Source organism: Pristis pectinata, chromosome 24, assembly GCF_009764475.1.
Source record: "Pristis pectinata isolate sPriPec2 chromosome 24, sPriPec2.1.pri, whole genome shotgun sequence".
Lineage (NCBI taxonomy): Eukaryota > Metazoa > Chordata > Chondrichthyes > Rhinopristiformes > Pristidae > Pristis > Pristis pectinata.
This window is the reverse complement of record NC_067428.1, coordinates 26253548-26273748: the sequence shown is the minus strand read 5'-3', so window position 1 is coordinate 26273748 and position 20201 is coordinate 26253548.

Sequence of the window (20201 nt, the reverse complement as noted above, 5' to 3'; positions counted from 1 at the left end):
CAAGCAGCAGCTTGTAAGTGAGGAAAAAGAACCAAAGATGGAGATTATTATAATAAATAAAATATAACCTCATAAATATAAGCAGGGACAAGGGTGTAAGACTTCCTGGAAGATTTATATCTGACTTGTTTTTCATTGTCATTGAATGTTTAATAACTCCCTTTGTTCTGAGATTGATTACATATTTAAGCACTCACATTACTCTGGGTTGATTGGCTTGACCTTTATTCATTCATAGGGTAGAAACCTTAGATGTTGAAAGCCTGGCTGTGGAGCACAGTTGCTGAATTTATAGCTTGAAGGAGTTTTGAAATTTGTTTTTGATTTTCCAGTGCTCTCATTGCAATTTTGTAAAATAAATAAGTTCTGAATTGTAACTCGCCTCACTGTTTATTTTTGAACAGGAACTGTGCTGTAGTTGGAGGGGTCAGCAATGGAGACGTTAGCAGACTAGTAACATTGATGGATAAAGTCTGACAGCCTGCTGGCTTATAAACGTGGTTCTAAAGTAATTTGATTCAATTTTGGGTTGGGGAGTTGGTGGGGAGGGAACTGGTGTTTGATGGCAAATAAATCTGACTGAAAGTCCTCGGCCTCTGACTGTTCAGTGGAGTTACCGTCCATTTTTTCACAGGGCAAAAAGTCATGTTCAGAAAAAGGATCTGACCTCTGACTTAAATATTATAATGGTACTTGGTCTTGAAATTTAACATGAAAGAAGATCATTTTAAGTGTTATTCTTTGGGATGTGGTCATCACTGGAAAAATCGCATTAGGGTGGCATAGTGGTGTAACTGTAAGCTGCTGTCTCACAGTTCCAGGTTCACTCATGAGCTCTGGTGCTGTCGGTGTGGAGTTTTTATGTTCTCCCTATGACTGCATGGGTTTCCTCTGGGAGCTCCAGTTCCCTGTCACATCCCAAAGACATGCAGGTTAATTGACCACTGTAAGTTGTTCCTAGTGTATAAATAAGTGGTAGAATCTGGAAGGAATTCTTGGAATTGTGGGGAGAATAACCTACAGGGAACGTTAGTGGAGAATGGGATTGCTCTGTGAGCTGTCAGAGACCTGATCAACCGCAATAGCTTCCTTCTCTGTCATATGGAAATGTGGAAGTTAGCAGGTGGCCAGTTCTAGTTCAATATCAATAATATGTGTGGTGCCAAAGGGAGTAGGTGAAGTCATGAATGAAGACTTTTCATCGGTATTCACAAAGGAAAGAGACATTGAAGCTGGAGGACATCTACAAGAGACAATGTCTCAGGAAGGCAACATCCATCATCAGGGACCCCCACCATCCGGGCCATGTCCTCTTCTCATTGCTGCCATCAGGCAGGAGGTACAGGAGCCTGAAGACCCACACCTCAAGGTTCAACAACAGCTTCTTCCCCACTGCCATCAGGTTCTTGAACCAACCTGAAAAACCCTAATTCTACCTCCGACTATATTTCCATCAACTTGAACTAATATCATTTTGTTTATTTTGTTATGTAATTTATGCATAATTTATGTTAATTAAAGTTTATTAATTTATGTTTGACATATTTGTAATGTACTGTGCTGCTGCAGCAAAAAGATCATTTTTATGGCATTTATACCTGAGTATGTATGCCCATGATAATAGAACTTGAACTTGAACTTAAATTCAGTGAAGGGGTAGGTGACTGTCTGGTGCAGCTCTCCATAAATAAAGAGGATGTACTCAACCCCTTGGCGGGTTTAAAGATAGATAAACAACCCAGGACCGGATGGAATTTGTTCCAGGCTGCTACAGGAGGCAAAGAAAGAGGTTGCTGGGGCTCTGGCTGAGGTTTTTAAATCTTCACTGGTGACAAGTAAGGTATTAGATGACTGGAGGACATCCCTATTGGGACAACAAAGAGGAAAACAAAGATTGGCATAGATCGCTGAAATAGAAATGGGAGAAAGAAATGAGATGTGGGTATTTTCCTTTATAAGCAAAACAAAGCATTAGTATTCACCAAGGTACGGTGAAAAACTTGTCTTGCATACCGTTTGTACAGATCAATTCATTACACAGTGCATTGAGGTGGTACAGAGAGCACTGAGGTAGTACAGGGTGAAAACAATAACAGGACAGTGTCACAGCTACAGGGAAGTGCATTGCAGGTAGACAATAAGGTGCAAGGTCAAACAAGTCCATCCCATTGTATAAAGGGAACGATTCAATTGTCTTATCACTGTGGGATAGAAGCTGTCCTTGATCCTGGTGGTACGTGCCCTCAGGCTCCTGTATCTTCTGCCTGATGGGAGAGGAGAGAAGAGAGAATGACCCGGGTGGGTGGGGTCTTTGATTATGCTGGCTGCTTCACTTAGACAATAAGAGGTATAGACAGAGTCCATGGAGGGGAGGCTGGTTTCTGTGATGTGCTGGGCTGTGTCCACAACTCTCTGCAGTTTCTTACGGTCCTACGTATATAAAAGCAAAGAAGATTCAATAAAACTTTATATCACATTCCCTTAGTCCCAGGTGAAATTTTGTGAACAATTCAGGGCACCTTTTTGTCTGAAGGACATCAAAGAGGACACAGAGAAGATGTACCAGAATGGCACCACAACTGAAAGACTAAGTTACATAAAAAAAATGAGAAAAAGTGGGTTGCACTTTGAACAGAGAAGTTTACAGAGATTCAAAGAATGCTTTCAAAATCATGAAGATTATTTATGGAGTAAATAAGGAGAATGAGCTTCCAATGACAGAAGGATTGGTACCCAGTAGAAATAGATTGCAGATAATTTGACAATAGAAGTAGAAACAAACCATGCTGCAATTACATTGTTGGAAGACTCGTGGAAGTAGCTCCATCAATAACGTTCAGAAAGGATTTGGATAGTCATTTGAGAAGGGAAAATGTGCTGGGCAATTAGGAAAGAGCAGGGAAGTGGGATGAGAGAAACAAAGGACTGCAGATGCTGGAATCTAGATGAAAAACAACAAGATGCTGGAGGAACTCAACGGGTCGGGCAGCATCAGTGGAGAAAAACAGACTGTCAACTTTTCGGGTCAGGACCCTTCTTCAGGACAGGGAAGTGGGACTAATTGGTGAGCTCTTCCAAAGCGTCAGTATGAATACAATGGACTGAACGCCCTCATTTGTTCGATATGAACTTTATTTCTAATTCTTCATTCAACAGATGTGGATGACGCTGGTAAGGCTGGCTTTTATTATTCATGCCCAAGTACTCCATAGGTTTATAGTTTCAGGGCAGTTAAGAGTCTATGACTCTCTGGGGTTTACAGTCACATGTACGGCAGACAACGTACAGATGGCAAATTTCCTTCCCTGAAGGACATTAGAGAAATTGCTGTTTTTACAACAATCTGGTAGTTTCCTGATCACCATTACTGATACCAGTTTTTATATTCCAATTTTCTTTAATCACTTGAATTTAATTCCATCAGCCATTCCGGTAGTAATTGAATGCTTGTCTCCAAATCAATGGCCCAAGCCTCTGGGTGATGGGCCAGTAAGCCAAAGGTACAGTGGGTTAAGTTGCTGGGCTAATATCCAGAGACCTGGACTTAGGTTTGGAGACAAGCGTCCAATTCTCCCAGCCTCTGTCGTTTTTTCCACTCTTCCCTCCTCCATCTGCCTGCCACCCCTTCTCACCTGGATACACTTGTCACTTCCCAGCTCTTGTGCCCCCCCTCCCCTCTTTATACTGGCTATCTCTCCCCTCTACCTTTCAGTCCATGTGAATGTCGACTGTCCATTTGCCTCCACAGACGCTGCCTGACCTGTTGAATTCCTCCAGCTTTTTGTTTGTTGTTCCAGATTCCAGCATCTGCAGTCTCTTGTATCTCCTTTTCCAATTCTTGTTTGATTGGACAACGTAGGATCAGAGTTAAATCTTCCTGTATGGACTGTACAATCCATTTGTAGGCTAGAAAGAATTTGGCTCTATTTCAGGTTCAGAATAGAAAGATTTGGGTAAATGCTGTTAAAAGGTTGGTGTTACCTGTCAAAACAATTTGAAGGGCAATTAGTGACTATAGATGATACATAACAACAGCTTCTGTACTGCAAAGTACTTTATTGTGTTTGATGTGCTTCAGGATATGTCTTAAAACTGTGATAATGCAGTGTGTGAATGCAAGCCCTTTGTAATGTTAGAAGATTCATTTGGTTGATTCCTGGGGTGAAGGGGATGATTTATAAGGAACAATCGAGCAGGTCTGGCCTGTACACATTGGAGTTCTGAAGAATGACAGATGATCTTACTGAATCGTAAAAGGTTCTGAAGAAGCTCGAGAGGACAGATGTTTAGAAAAGATGTTTCTAATACAAGTGAGCATAGTTTCAGAATAAAGGATGGCCTTTTAAAGACAGAAATGAGATGGAATTTCTTTCCTTAGATGTCTGTAAGTCTCTTCCCCAGAGAGCTGTGGAGGCTGAGGACAGAGGTAGATAGATATTTGATCTATAGGGTAAAGGGTTATGGAGAACAGGCAGAAAAGTGAAGTTGAGGCCAAAATTTGGTCAGTTAAGATCGGACGGACTAACGGAACAGGCTAAAGGGGCCTTAAGCCTACTCCTGCTTCTATTTCTCATGTTCATGTTGGGTTGTTGGGCAGTCCATATAAAAGCTTTGTATACCTCCCACTTAATCAGAAAATGGGAACCAAATCCCAACCGAACAAATGGAAAACTACAGATTAGCAACAAAAACACCTTTGAAAAGTGACTAAAGGCAATAATTCCTTCTGACAATAGTATGGCAGTTCCCAATAGGAATAAAATGAAGGTTAAAAAGTAAAACTGAGATTAATTTAACTCAGCCAATTAGCTCCAACTCCTTAAGGTTATATTTATTGACCACAATCAGTTTCTGTGGCTCCAAAGATACAATCCACCTTACTCCCAGCAGCACATTAGCAGCAGAAAGCTTTCTTCATGCATAATCCTTTGAAATATTTAACAGTTCAAGAGCCAGAGAGAACAAATTTTAACCTGACAAAGAGCCTATTGTGTAGAGTTCAAGTGTTGGATGGACAAATTGCCACCCCACCCCCCTTCTACAGTCTGATCAGAGGTAAAAGGCTTTCTCTCCAGTAGTATCATTGTCAACAATGGCACCTCATCAGCAGTCCATGGTCCACCTCTGTCATTGTGATACCACGGTCCACAGATAGGTAAGTGCTGCAGGCTGGGTTGGTGACAAGAGAAGTGGGGTGGACAGAGCCATGGAGTAATGGTGTAGTACAGCATAGAAACAGGCCCTTTGGCTCAACTCGTCCATGCTGACCAAGATGCCCAACTAAGCTAGTCCCATTTGACTGCATTTAGCCTATATCCCTCTAAAACGTTCCCATCCATACGTCTTTTCAATGTTGTTAAAACAAGACTTTAGTGCAAAGAAAAAGACACGTTCAGAGACAAGTCCATGGTGGTGCAAAAGGCGGTCCGTAGTGTTCCACTGCTAAGGTAGGCTTAGGGTTGTGCAGGTTGGTTCAAGAGTCTGATGGTTATAGGAATGTAGCTGTTCCTGAACCTGGTGGTGTGGGACTTCAGGCTTCTGTACCTCCTGAATGATGGTAGCAGTCAGAAGAGGGCCTGACCCAGATGGTGTGGATCCTTGATGATAGATGCCGCCTTATTGAGGCAGTGCCTCAGTGGATGTTGTCAATGGTGGGGAGGGCTGTGTCCATGATGGACTGGGCTGTGTCCACTACTCTCTGAAGCCTCTCGCGTTCCTGTGAGAGGCTCATTTTCTGGAACAGTCTTCTAGAGCTCTTTACACAAGAGACATCGGCGTTATTGAACTAATAAATTAATCCATTCAACAGATTAGTTTGGATACCAAGCACCCTGTGCATAGCTGTTGATAATTAATGTGTGTAATTTCAACTATAATTTATCAAAGACATTTCAAGGAGGATTTCATTTACTTGATTGCAGCCATTTGCTTTGAAGAGATCAATGGTGGTCTTGCATAGAAGTGACATGAAAATATGAACCTGGAGCAATGTAAACCACCTGGCCTCTCAAAATTGCGTTGCCCTGTTATATCAAAGTCAAAGCCAAGTTCATTGTCATATGCACAAGTACATGTGTGCACAGGTGCAATGAAAAACGTACTTGCAGCAGCATCACAGGCACATAGCATCAGATAAGCAGCATTCACAAGAAAAACATAAATTAAGCATAAATTATACAAAATTATACAAGAAAAAACACAAAGTCCATTGTAGTGCAAAGTGATCAAAGTGGTCATAGTGTTGCTCTACTGAGGTAGTGATTAGGGTTGTGCCGGTTGGTTCAAGAACCAAATGGTTGAAGGGAAGTAGCTGTTCTTGAACCTGGTGGTGTGGGACTTCAGGCTTCTGTACTACCTGCTTGATGGTAGCTGAGAGAAGATGGCGTAGCCCAGATAGTGGGGGTCTTCGATGATAGATGTTGCTTTCTTGAGGAAGTGCCTCATTATGATCTTGGTGACCTGACTGTAAACTAATAGGATGACATGTTGGGGGTCTCAAGTGTAGGAAACTGTGCTTACCCCCATCATAATTTTCCCTATTTGTTTTAGGCTGTTTTTCATTGCCATTCTTGGAAACAGAGTGGGAGGGAAAGCAGTTGCCAAAGTTTGATTCACAATTTGTCACTTGCTATATGCACCAGTGTGTGGTTTACTGGATAATTTACCCTTCTAGTTTCCCCTACCCCACCCTGTGTAAATTATAACTGGCTCATATCCTGCACCACCCTTGATAACTGGGTGGTGATTCTGTAGATCTGAACATCCTCTGACAGCGGGGCTGAGGTGGCTTTATAACACAATGGGTGTGGACCTTGTGGGTTACCTTCACCATAATTCATTGGAGTCTTTAGGGAGAGAGTGGCTTTTTAATACTCTCTCAGTAAAGTGCCTCAAAAAGGCAATTAATACATAAAAGATAAATTTATTTCATGATTCTCTGGTGTTGTTAATTTCTGGTTTCTTATACCAGCAATGAGAAGCACAACAGTGTCAATCCCCACCAATAACAGGCTGTAATGCGTCTGTCCAAAGTATCTAACTTTTGCCAGCTTTTTTCTGGAAAGCTTTGAAATTCATTTCATATCGAGGAATTTCTAGAACAACCTCATGATAGAACTAAATGAGCAGCTGGTGTAATAAACATTTGAATCCTTTCTCACCACTCCTCCTCTTTATACTGTCGATCCCACCTCTCCGCTCTCAGTCCTGATGCAGGGTTTCCAAAATGTAGACAATTTCTTTCCTCCTACAGATGCTGCTCGACCCGCTGAGTTCTTCCAGCGGATTATTTGTTGCTGCAATATAGTGCATTTGTTTTGCTTTGGTAACCTTGATAAATGAATTGCAATTTAACTAGATTAAGAGTAATAATGACTTTTCATATTTTAGTAACCCCCCAATAGGAAAGAAAAAGCAGCTAATATTCCATCTCCATGCCAAGAATGTTCTTCTTATAGCGCTAGTGTTATGGACACAACATCATGATCAACTCCAATCTTGCTCACCGTGATCTATCTGGCATTGAGTTTCCCAACGTAATAAACTGGAAGCTAATTACATTGATAGCAACTCACATGAAAAAGACACACAAGAAAGACTGCAGTTGTTGTAATCTGGAGCAACAAACAATACTAACATCTGTGGTCTCTTGTATCTCCATCTGATCTACTCAAATGGCTTCTTAAGGTATATTTCAAAAGGAAGATATTGAAGGGCTTTGAGGAAGGAGCGAAGGGAGTGTGATTAACTCGATCGCTTTTTCATGGGGCTAACACAGGCACGATGGGCTGGATGGTCTCCTTTGTTGAATGATTCTATGATTGGGAGTTTTGGATCACCTGATGGCCCAGTTTTTAAAGTCAAATTGAAACTAAACATATTTTATTGATTGAGTTAGTCCAGATTCAGATTAGTTTATTTGTCATTATACACCAGGGTGCAATGAAATTCCTTGCTCGCAAGAAGCTCACAGAGTAAACAGTATACATAGTAATAATAAATACAGTGACAAGTGCAAAAACAAAGGAATGATGCAAAGTATAGTAGTGCAAACTGAGGTAGTGCAAAAAGAAATGTTAAAGTGACAGTAACAGAAGAGGTAGGATTAAGGGTTCAAGGACGTGACAGCACCACTGGGAAGGGGATGTGAAAGAGGTGATTGGTTCAGAAGTCTGACAGCAGTGGGGAAGAAGCTGTTCTCGAGTCTGGTCTTGGTTCAATACTGAGGTTGGGTGCAACTTTCAGGCAGATAGAATCGATTTATACTGTGGGAACTGGAGCATCTCATTCAGCCAATATCAGAGGGTCTTGCCTACCCTGTTGGTTCTCCTGTGTTTCTCAGACACATTGGGAGGGCTGTGTGTAGTCCCAGCCATCATATTATACAAACGATATCGAGGCACTGAAATGAAGCTTTACTACAATGATTCAAGGACTGTGAAGTCACAGCTATCAGGAAAGAATGAAAAGGCTGGGATTTCCTACTCGCAGGAAGCAGCGGCAAGGTACAAAGTCTTTAATCCACCAATCCCATTGTGGAGCACTGGGAGACTGCATTCAGCATTGGGCTGTGAGTGGAGATCCTCCTATTTTAGAGGGATGGTTTGGGGGGGGGGGGGGGTCCTGGGTCCCAACTCTTCAGAGAAAGTGTGTTTGCATGCATCTGTGTGTGTGTGTGTGTGTGTGTGTGTGTGTGTGTGTGTGTGAGAGAGAGAGAGAGAGAGAGAGAGAGAGAGAGAGAGAGAGAGAGAGAGAGAACCAAGACCTTTCTCTGTCATGTCCATTGGCTCAAAGTGAAAAAGAACCAAAGTTTAGTTGATTGTCATATGTACAAGTCCATGTGTGCACAGGTGCAATGAAAAACTTACTTGCAGCAGCATCACAGGCACATAGCATCAGATAAGCAGCATTCACAAGAAAGACATAAATTAAACATAAATTATACTCAATTATACAAAAAAGAACACAATTAGAACAAAATTCAGTCCTTTTTAGTGCAAAGTGATTAAAGTGGTCATGGTGTTGCTATACTGAGGTAGTGATTTGGGTCGTGCCGGTCGGTTCAAGAATCAAATGGTTGAAGGGAAGTAGCTGTTCTTGAACCTGGTGGTGTGGGACTTCAGGCTTCTGTACCTCCTGCCCGATGGTAACTGCAAAATATGGCATGGTCTGGATGGTGGGGATCTTTGATGATAGATGTTGCCTTCTTGAGGCAGCGCCTCCTGTAGTTAGTGTCCACTTTAAATGAATTCACACACAGGCCTCTTCTTCTCAGATCATGAGTGGAACCAAGTCATCCTTGACCCTGGGACACTAACAGAGGAGACGCAGAAGAGATCAGAACAAAATGTTGAACTATTTTGTATCTTCCCAGATCTTTATTTTAATCAGCCGCAATTGTTCAAGCAGTAGTGCTTTAGTGAAACATCAAGTTGATGTTACTGTTTCTTTATCCTTCTTATGAGAACTGAGGGTACGTCTCCCCTTCACCCCTGATTGCACGTTGTCGGCCTGCACTTGATTGAGGGAAGGCTTTTTTTATAATACATTTGCATAGACACAGCTGACAGGGCCAGCATTTATTGTCCATCCCTGGTTGCCCCAGGCAGTTAAGAGTCAATCATAGTGATGGATCCGGATTCACATTCTTTTCCTAGAAACCAGAAAAGGCCACTTGACCCCTTTCATCTGCTCTAGCATTCAATAAGGTCAGTACCAGTTCCACCTCAGTACCAATTTCCTGTAAACACCCCACATCTCCTGGGTCTTTTGCTATCTAAAAATCTATCCATTTCTGTCCAAAGATAAACAGTTTTCAGGGTGAAGAAATTTGTGAATGGCCGAGCCCTTATTTTGAGAGAGTGACCTTTGGTCCTAGACACCCCACAGGTGAAACATCCCTACAACTATCCTGTCAGAAGAATTTCAATGAGGTCACCTCTCGTGCTTTTAAACACAAAATTCTAGGTCTGGTGTCATGAAACTCACCTCATAAAACAAAACCGCCAGTCCAGGAATCAATTTGATGAATCTTCATTGTATTCCTACTATACCAAGTACATCCTTCCATGGGTAAGTAGACCAGACCTGTACAGAATATTCCAGATGCACTCTCACCAGGGCTGTAAATAATTGGAACATGATGTCTCCACTCTTGCACTCAAATCCTCTCGCAATAAAGGCCAACAAACCATTTGCCTTCCCAATTATTTGCTCAAACCATGGGTTAACTTTCAGTAATTCATGTTCAGGTCTCCTTCAATTTTACACCATTTAAAAAAAAATTCCCCTGTAGCGACCTACCTTCGAGGCAAACGAACCGGCTCCGAGAACGGAGCGTGTGTCGGCAGGAAGGCCGGCCACAAAATGGCGCCGGGCCTTCTTCTTCGACAGTGAGGAGAGAAAGGCCGCGCGCAGGAAGAGTTGGTGACGTATCGCGGGCATCATTTCCATCCGGAGAGGGCAGGATCTGTAACGGGTTTAAAAGCTAGTGCGGGAAGTTGAAAAATAAATCAGTCTCGAGTTCAGACCTCCGACTGCGTGTTTCATTCTTAGCTCAGTGCTTAACACCTCGCTACACCCCTGTCCTTTTTTTTTCCTGTCATAGTACAGTACAGCACAATACAGGTCCTTCAGCCCACAATGTTGTGCTGACCTTTAAACCTCACCTAAGACTATCTAACCCCTTCCTCCCACATATCCCTCTATTTTAAATTCCTCCATATGCTTATCTAGTAATCTCTTGAATTTTATCAACGTACCTGCCTCCACCACCGCCCAGGCAGCGCATTCCATGCCCCAACCACTCTCTGGGTAAAAAACCTTTCTCTGATATCTTCCTTGAACTTCCCACCCATTAATTTAAAGCCATGCCCTCTTGTAATGAGCATTGGTGCCCTGGGAAAGAGGCGCTGGCTGTCTACTCTATCTATTCCTCTTAATATTTTGTATACCTCTGTCATGTCTCCTTTCATCCTCCTTCTCTCCAAAGAGTAAAGCCCTAGCTCCCTTAGTCTCTCCTCATAATGCATACTCTCTAAACCAGGCAGCATCCTGGTAAATCCCCTCTGCACCCTTTCTAATGCTTCCACATCCTTCCTATAATGAGGTGACCAGAACTGGATACATTACTCTAAGTGTTGTCTAACCAGAGTTTTATAGAGCTGCATCATTACCTCGTGACTCTCAAACTCGATCCCTTGACTTATGAAAGCTAACATCCCATAAGCTTTCTTAACTACCCTATCCACCTGTGAGGCAACTTTCAGGGATCTGTGGATATGGACGCCCAAATCCCTCTGCTCCTCCACACTACCCAGAATCCTGCCATTAACTTTGTACTCTGCCTTGAAGTTTGTCCTTCCAAAGTGCACCACCTCACACTTCTCTGGATTGAACTCCATCTGCCACTTCTCAGCCCAGCTCTGCATCCTATCAATGTCCCTCTGCAATCTTCGACAATCCTCTACACCATCCAAAACATTGTCAAAGCAGATGTCCCGACAGTTTTCTGTTCTGTCTGCTATATTCTTGCTAATTCATTTTGCCTGTCTATATCTGAGTCAGTGAGGTCGGTGGTGACTGCACTGCCCATGCCTGCTCGCTCTCCCTCACAGCTGTCTTTGTGATCCCTTCACGCATTGGTTTTGTTCATTTCTTGACTTACGAACAGTTCTGGGTTACGGACCATTCTCTGGAATGCAACCCTGTTGTAATCAAGGACTGCTTGTATAATGGTGGCTTCAGGACTGTGTGTGACCTAGAGCAAATTCCATCATAACGTTCCAGCATTTAAGTGCCAGTGGCCCCTGCCTGCATCAGGTAGTTCCTGATTCCTATTTTAACCAATTGACCACTCTGCACTTGCTAAGGGTTAACACTGGATTTCAAGTGAGTAGTTCCCTCACCTTTAACCACATTTCCTGGCATAAAAGGGCCAGGTCTACCAACAGTGGAGAATCTTTTTTTTGGTCCTACAAGCTTTCCCAAGCCCATTTCCCAGTTGCTTCAAAGAAAATGATGCTAGCTTAAATGCAATTTGTTGAAGTCAGGCATATCTCCATAAATGGCGCTATAATAACCAAGCACATAGAGCAAGACAAACACCTTGATGCCAAACTAACATTGCTTCAGAAAGAAGCAGAACAATCAAAACCCAGGCACTGTTGCATGGGTTAAATGGAAATCAAGACACAGTCAGCAGAATAGGATGCATTTAGTAGCGAGAAATCAATGTAATTTCTTTTCTTCACTCTACCTCTGGGAAGATTAATGTACTGAATAATGAATTGTCAAGACTTATATGTAAACCCCGAGGGCTGGGTGGGTCATTTATGGCTACAAAAAGCTTTTTATGATATTGATTTAATAAGTTATGCGATTTGGGGAAGCATCCAGCTGTTTTGTGCCATTCTTCACATGCTGGCTTTTAATGTCCCAACAAAGTCAAATTCTTTCGAGTAAAAGAAATAATATTTATACATTCCACACACCCAATTTTATGTTTCCCTTGTAAAGTGACCTGGTATCAACCAGAACTATAAACTGCCTCAGAAATGGATTGCCTTTATGGGGTCAAATAGCACTTAACAAGTTTCAAAACCAGACAAAAATGGGCCATCAAGATAATCTGCAGTGTTAAAATGATTATTACCTTCAGTTTTTCATCTAAGTATGACCATATAGGTAAATACTACAGGATGAACATACAATAAATTGGGAAAAAGAATATACTCTTCCTTTATTTCTCTTTCTACTCAAGCAATGAAATTGGATTTACCTGCTCTAATTAACATTCCTTCTCTATCTTTCCTCAGTTTCTTTGTAAGTCTGATAGGTTAAGGAGGACCCCAGTAGTTTACCCAGATCCCTGATATCTGCTCCTGCTTTTAGAAACTTGTCAAGCAAATTTTTTTGAAAACCTAAATGACCACAGTGTAATCAATGTCACTAAAATGAAAGCAACCTGTGTTTGTACCATGCCTCGCATGGTCTTACTGAATCCCAGAACACTTTGCACATTACAAAGTATTTTTGCAGGTAGTCACTATTGTAGGAAACACAGGACAGAAAGCCCTCATACAGCATTGACCAGATAATTCTATTTTTTAATGATGATTGAAGGCTACATATTGGCTAGGGTAATTGGGGCAGTGCCATGGAATAGAGTAATACAGCACAGAAACAGGCCCTTCTGCCTAACTCGTCCATGCCGACCAAGATGCTCATCTAAGCTAATCCCATTTGCCGACATTTTGCCTATATTCCTCTAAACCTTTTCTATCCATATACCTGGCCAAGTGTCTTTAAAATGTTGTCATTGTACCTGCATCAACCCCTTCCTCTGGCAGCTCGTTCCATATACTCACCACCCTCTGGGTGAAGGAGTTGTCCCTTAGGTCTCTTTTAAGTCTTTCCCCTCTCACCTTAAACTTATGCCCTCTAGTCTTTGATTCCCTTTCCCTGGGAAAAAGACTGTGTGCATTCACCTTATCAGTGCCCCTCATGATTTTATACACCTCTATAAGGTCAACCTGTTTACATTAATTCTACATTAATCCCTTTTCTTTCATTCTCCTTACATTCTCATCAACTGCCCTCGGATTCTTTAACATCCACCTGAGAAAGCAGGAAGGACCTTAGTTTAACATCACATCCAACCCAGCAGTGCAGCATTCCCTCTGTCTTGCAATAGAGATGTATTTGCTCAAGTGTACGATAGCATTGTTTAAGGGGCATTTAGTCAGACACATGAACAGGCACGGAATGGAGGAATATTGACCACGTGCCGGCAGATGGGATTAATTTCGATTGGCATCGTGGTTGGCACTGACACCTTGGGCTAAAAGGCCTGTTCCTGTGCTGCACTGTTCTACGTCCTATGTCTGAAGTGGGATTTGAACCCACAGCATTATGTCTCACAAGCAAGCATACTGCCACCTGAGCTAGGGCTTGACATGAGATGACCTGTTTCAGGAAAATCTGTGTGTTCTTTAATATTGTATTAAATATTCCACGAAAGGAGCCAATGTTGTGAATAACTTGAAGTACTGCCGAGGAAAATAAAATTGAATCGGACAATATTAAATTGTAAAATGTAACTGTAATTATAATCTTCAACTCTTTTGATCAAAGGACATTAACTCTCTACTCTCTTCTCAGATGGTGCCTGACCTCTGAGTAATTTCAACATTTGCTGGTTTTATTTCAGATTTCCAGCAACGGCAGGTTTTGTTTTTCTGTCTGTTATCTTTGTTCCTTCCTCTGCCCCTCTTTCCCATCTCCACCCACTTAACATCCTACCCACCATCTGTGTTTTCCTGTTTTCGTCCATGCTTAAAAATAAACGGTCCCTAAAATCTTCCTCACAACTGATGAAAGGTCGCCAATTCGAAATGCTATCACTCTCTTTCTCTCTTCATTTGTTCTGCCTGATTTGCTGAAAGTTTTCAAGCCTTTTTCTGTTTTCATTTCATTTCTATTTTAAAATTCATTGTTGGAAGCAAAGCAAATTCATGGGACATTCCTTAGTAAGGCATTATGTGAATTCACTGCCCAAAATAGGTTTCAGTCAAATCCAACCAGAATGGTTTCTGATCTGATTCTAGGTCTGTACTGATTCAATGGATCTGAGTGGGAGGGTGATGGTGGAATAAATAGCTGAGGTGATTTCCCTTATGGTGCAAGAGAGAAAATAAGAGCCACATTTAATTTTCCTTTAGCCACGACTGCTGAAGTTATATCACAAGGAGGTTAGAGCATGGAAAAAGGCCATTTGGCCCATTTGGAGAGATTCTATGGTAGCCTGGCCAAGACCAACACTCAGAAAATCCCAGGCAATTACTCATTAGTAGACACTTTCCACGAGGAGTTTCGTGGATTTTATTTGGCTCAGAATCTGTTTAGTTTCTATAGCCATGCTGGCAGCCATCTTACTATTTATTACTCATCACAAATGGCAGTGTGGATAGAATCCAAAGCACATATCATTGCTCTGAACTAGTATTTAAAACAATTACAATCAGAGGAAACTAGTTTTCCCCCCTTTATTTAAATACATAAATGTAAAATTAATTTTGTCAGTAAGACAAAAGAATACAAGGCTGGCAAGCCAAATTATAACCATTTTGCATCTAGAATTTTGCAAGTGGAGTGCAAAATGTGGATTGACTGTATATGGTGTCCCTGGAAGATTATAAATGAGGGAACAAGTCAGTTAGGGAACTTGGCAGAATGACTGGTGCTCTGGTTACTAAATCTTAAAATCCTGCCTGGTGTGTTCTTGTGAAACCAATAATATTATGGCTGATCTTATACCTCAACTGCAGAGAGTTGTGGACACAGCCCAGCACATCACGGAAACCAGCTTTCCCTCCATGGACTCTGTCTATACCTCTCACTGCCTTGGTGAAGCAGCCAGCATAATCAAAGAACCCACCGACCTGGGTCATTCTCTCTTCTCTCCTCTCCCATCAGGCAGAAGATACAGGAGCCTGAGCACATGCCACCAGACTCAAGGGCAGCTTCTATCACTGTTATAAAACTATTGAATGGTTCCCTTATACAATGCGATGGACTCTTGACCTCACAATCAACCTTGTTATGAACTTCACATTATTGTCTACCTGCAATGCACTTCCTCCATAGCTGTGACACTTTACTCTGTATTCTGTTATTGTTTTTACCCTGTACTACCTCAATGCACTGTGTAATGAATTGATCTGTACGAACGCTATGCAAGAGAAGTTTTTCACTGTACCTCGGTACAAGAGACAATAATAAACCAATACCAATACCAAATACATGTTCCTGTCTAATCTCCATGTCCACTGAATACATTAGCATCCAAAAATCTATCAAGGATAAATTCAATACACTGATCACCTGCAACCCACTGAGTATTCCAAAGATCCATCGTCCTCTAAATAAAGACAATTGTTCATTGCCTCATTCTGAAATGATTGACCTCTTTTGCTACGATAGACCTCAAACTTTTGACTCTGCAGCTAGCTGAAATGTCTTCCCAGCAGCTACCCTGTGAAGGCACTTAAGAATGTTATGTTTCTTTAGGACCATTTCTCATTTCTTTTTAACTCTGAGGAACATCGGCCTGATCTACTCAATCTCTATGGAGGATGATCTCCTTCTCCCAAGAGTCAGTCTAGTGAACCATCAGTCAATCCTTCTTTTGGTAAGAAAACCAAAATGACAGACAATACTCTAGGTGTGCTTTCACTAATATGTAATATAATTGGCATAAGATATTATTATCTTACACTCGAACTCTTTGTTGCTAAGACTAACATAATATTTGCATTCCTAATTGGTTGTTCTACCTGCATATTATTCTTCTGCGATCCATATACAAAAACTTGCAGACTACTTTGAATAAAAACAATTCCCATCTGTCATCTTCTAATTTTTATGTTAGCAGACTGGTTTAATCTTTCTGGCTGAGCATTGTAGATAGGACTATTTGACATGTCAAACTGTGTCTAACCTTGCCTCCATCTGACATCTACATTCGAGCAGGGCTCAGTGAATGAGCTGGAGTGGAATCCTATGTTTGTTTCCTTCCTCTCCCTGGCCCAGTGGCCAAGGTCAGTCGGCTAAGTCAGTGAACTCCACATAGAGTATGAGTAGAGCTTGATATCTTCCTGATCCATGCATCTTGGTGACTAATGAGAACAGAACTATCCTAAGGGTTACATGGAGAAACACCTTCACAATGTATATGGTTAAAACCATGAGGAATTAGAGATCGAAACTACCTCACATTATTAAATATGCATTGGTATTGTTGTTCTTGACTGTGGATTTTAATTTAGTGTTGCATTTAGCAGGGTTCATATTCAATATTGTAGATCAGCTCTTTCAAACAGGTTTAGAGTCATTTCATGTAAAGAAGAGGGAGATACCAACACATTCTCTGCATGTATGAGACTCTGAGACTAAAATGATATTGAGATAGCAGTGTTTGTATCAGCTGAGAACCACGGTCTAATCTGAAGAGGTGTTAAAGGTGCTACAATTGATTTGGGTGTCCCTCGAGTAAAAAAAGATTCCTACCTTTAGGGTATAGAAGTTGATTCTTTGTTAAAATATGCTAAAAGAATGACACAGCAATATGTACACCACAAACTCAACTTCTGAAATTTGGCTCCCTGGTCTCAATAGAAATGAATTTTGGAATGAGAATTGCATGGTCCCATATTACCACAACACAAAGTCATAGAGTCATACAACACAGAAACAGGCCCTTCGGCCCTACTGGTCCTTGCCAACCAAGATTCCCATCTAAGCTCATCCCATCTGCCAGCATTTGGCCCATATCCCGAGAAATCTTTCCTATCCATGTACCTGTCCAAGTGCTTTTTAGATGTTGTTAATGTACCTGCCTCAACCACTTCCTCTGGCAGCTCATTCCATATACACACCACCCTCTGGCGAAGAAGTTGGTCCCTTTTAAATCTTTCCCCTCTCACCTCAAACTTATTATCTCTAGTTTTTTATTCCCTTTCCCTGGGAAAAAGATTGTATGCATTTACCTTATCAACGTCCCTCATGATTTATTCATCTTTATAAGGTCAATCTGTTTATATTAATTCTACATTAATTCTACTGACCATTCTCTGGATGAAAAAGTTGCCATTCAGGTTCCTATTAAATCTCTCCCCTCTCACCTTAAGCCTATGCCCTCTAGTTCTTGATTCCCCAACCCTGGGAGTCATGTCATTGCAAGGCATGCTCAGCACTTCTCTCCCACAAGCTTTATCCAATGGACCATACAGGAAAACTATTGGGAATGAGATTCAGATTGGGTGGTAGGGTAAACTGGGTGACAAAGAGTAAGGACTACAGTATACAGTTTGCTCAAATTTCAGTTGATGGTACTGACGTATTTTAACCCTGATGAATGGATATGAGAGGCCAATTGAGTTGCACAGGAGAACTCTTCAAGGTCATGCCTGGGTCATGTATCAGCATTTGTAGAAGAGGCAGGGGAAAGCCTCTTTTTAAAATTCCCCCAAAATTCATGACATTTTAGGGGAGGAACAAAGAAATAACCAGATAGATCTGACCATCAAACAGGAAAGATAAGCTGCTATGGAATACTCATTAGTTTTTGTGCTGTAGCCACGCCCAGGAATTTATCATCAATTATGAGATTTTAATTCAAAAGCTAAATGTTGCAGATGCTGGGTTTTGAAATAACGTTGAATTGAATAATTTCAGTTAGTCAACCATTCTAGCCTTGTGACTCTTATTTCCAGAATTCAGGCTTTTTTTCTCCTGCTAATTTCAGATTAGATTTGTCTCCTATTTACACCTCTCCTGAGGCTTTTAGCACGTACTTCTTCCCCCAGGTCCATCACCCCTTTACTCATTCAATCTCCCCCCCCCTTTACCATTTCACAGCCTTCTTTAATACTCTCTCCTCCCCTGTCCACTTCTTAAAACTTGGATTACCTCTAACTTTTCCCAAAAGTTATTGGCCAGAAGCATTTCTTTTTCCCCAGATGGTGCCTGGGACTGCTAAGTAATTGCAGTATTTTCGGTTGTACATTGGGACTTAAGCATTGAAAAATTACACAAGACTTTCTTGTTATTATGTGTTGTTGCACAGTAAGAAGAATTCCAGTTAACTTTATACTGAATTACTGTCGAAAGTCTTACTGACGAAATTAATTTTACATTAACATATTTGCATACAGGGGAAAACAGTCTCCTTTGATTGTAATGGTTTTAAATACGACTTGAGAGCAGTGATACGTATATGCATCTTATTGCAGTCAGAATGCTTACTTCAGCAACCACATAGGACATGATTCAGAATGTAACCTTGGTGTCATTTTGACTGTAAACATGGTTCAATGTGCAATGGTGATGTTTACTCCCAGGAATGAACTCATTTGATGTCAACATGAAAAAAATGCTTTGGGGTTTATGATTTCTGTTCTCTTAGCAGAAATATTTTATAGGTATTTAGTGTGGCTAATAGTAATTTTTGAGATATGTAGCTACATAGAACCAAAAGACTAAATGCTCTCCACTCTGAAAATAGGGTGCCATGTTCAAGCCTTTCATTTCTTATCCACTTTTGACTGTGCAGGGTGATGTATTAAGTTACTGAGGAGAACAACAAAGGCTTGTTCACTTTGAAAATCACTAAATTACAAATAACATATTAAATGAATGTTGCACTTTCAACTAGATCTAAATGAACCTCTTTGTTTTTATCCCACGTTTGACAATGACCAGGCCTAGATGTGCCTTCAGTTCCACATCAACTCTGAACTGTCCTCTGAGATGAGGCCATCCTATTTGAGCCACTAGTGTGATGAAAGAAGTATCTTTGGTGCCAACACTCTTGATGGGCAATAAATGCCAGCTTTGCCAGCAATGCCCACCTCCCCAAAATGAAAATTCATTGGAGCATAAATTGGTATAGCAAGCATCCAATGGTGTCTACCACTTGTTCAACTTACCATTGCAACCTTATTGTTTTGCTTTGCAGGGCAAAGTGCCCGAAAGTGCGAGCTGCTGCAATGGAAATAGGAGTGAACAGCAAGTGAATGGTTGAAGGTTTCCATTTTAACAATATTAAATCTGATGCTGAAGGCAATTTGAATGAGAATGGCTGAATTCAATGGCAAACCAAGTAATAAAGAAATAAAGACTGGAAAAGGAATTGTGTGTTAAGGGAAGGAAGGCAAAGAAGAAAAAAAGCTAAATTATTGTCTCACGTACTGAGGTACAGTGAAAAACTTGTCTTGCACACCGTCCATACAGATCTATTCATTACAATGGTGCAACAGGACTGAAATGGACAAAACTTTGTAATGAGTTAAGTTGGAACCACAACTGTGCAAGCACATCTAATTCACGCTGGTCAGTGATGAGCCAAACTATGTGATGTTGCTTGTGCAGAGCTAACAATGGAATGTTGCATCTCGGACAGCAATCTTTGGGCTTCTCATTTTACTGGCAGAACTGTCGCTCCATTTGAGCATTGCAATGAGGAAGGTCAATAACGTCAATGTTATTTAGAAACCAAGTTCCGGCTGACAATAAACCCATTACAAACATCTTTGTCTCCATCACTTGGCTCCTTTGACTTGTGAACATGCTGGGTCACTGTTTACAGCCAACTGCTATTGTATCTAAGCTGGACACTGATATTAGTAAGGTCATAAGATGAG